Raw genomic sequence first — 865 nt, forward strand, 5'->3', positions numbered from 1 at the left:
ACTTCTTATCCTTATTGCTGTGGACTACACGTTGAAGTCAAGTTGTCTTTATGTGCAGTGGAACCAGAGGTCAAAGGTCAGAGGTCTGTTTGCACACACACAGAAAACCTCTCTCTGATAGATCCTCCTTCTCCTTCATCTTCTTCTGCTGCAGCTTAAACTTCACTCCGCTCTCCACCTGTGGAGCTGGCTCTGACACGTGACTCAACGCGGAAGCGGAAACACAGCAGCGAAGTGGCAACAGCTGAGAAGCCCAGCAGAGATCGTCTATGAGGGCGACGCTCCGCTCAGAGTTTAAAGAGACCGGAAACGGCTCCGGAGTACGTGTTCACCGAGAGCTGCAGGAAGTGCAGCAATGAACAAACACATTAAAAACCGATCAGTGTTATTGATCACTGATAAATATCAGACAACAGTGAGAACTCTTAAAAAACATTTTTATTGACTGAAAACATTGCACACAAATTCTTTGTGGCCTTTTTAGGGTCATTTGTAGGTTCTCACGGGTCTTTGCGAGTCTCTGAGTTGGTTTGTGATGTTATTTCAGTCAAAGCTCTGATATATTACCAACGAGCATTAAGACCAGGATTCTTTATTAAAGTTCTGAATCTTTTTGGTCATGCTGAGCTTCCTTGTTTAACGGTTTGTGTTATTTTGTGAGAGCTTGCGCATCATTTGTGTTGATATCTTTGCTAAAGTTGTATTATTTGGTAGAATTGGTTTTAAAGCCAGCTTTTATCGTGTCCGTATGGCCACGCGGGCTCTTGCACTTTCAGTAGTTTCATTCGAGCGTGGTGCAGCTCCGGGTCTAGTTTTTCTCTCGGAGTGACACCTCTCGCCTCTTTCTTCAGAGCAGCTAACAGCG

General features: G+C 44.6%; 1 protein-coding gene across 1 annotated transcript in view; it reads right to left on the reverse strand.

The window, feature by feature from the left end:
• LOC309718804 (uncharacterized protein) overlaps window positions 1–865 on the reverse strand; it is a gene marked incomplete at its 3' end in the record, with an annotated part of 77,925 nt that overhangs the window by 62,350 nt on the left and 14,710 nt on the right. The gene's annotated exons all lie outside the window — the stretch shown is intronic.

The sequence above is a fragment of the Aulonocara stuartgranti genome, assembly GCF_965226115.1.
Source record: "Aulonocara stuartgranti genome assembly, chromosome: 12".
Taxonomy (NCBI): Eukaryota; Metazoa; Chordata; class Actinopteri; order Cichliformes; family Cichlidae; genus Aulonocara; species Aulonocara stuartgranti.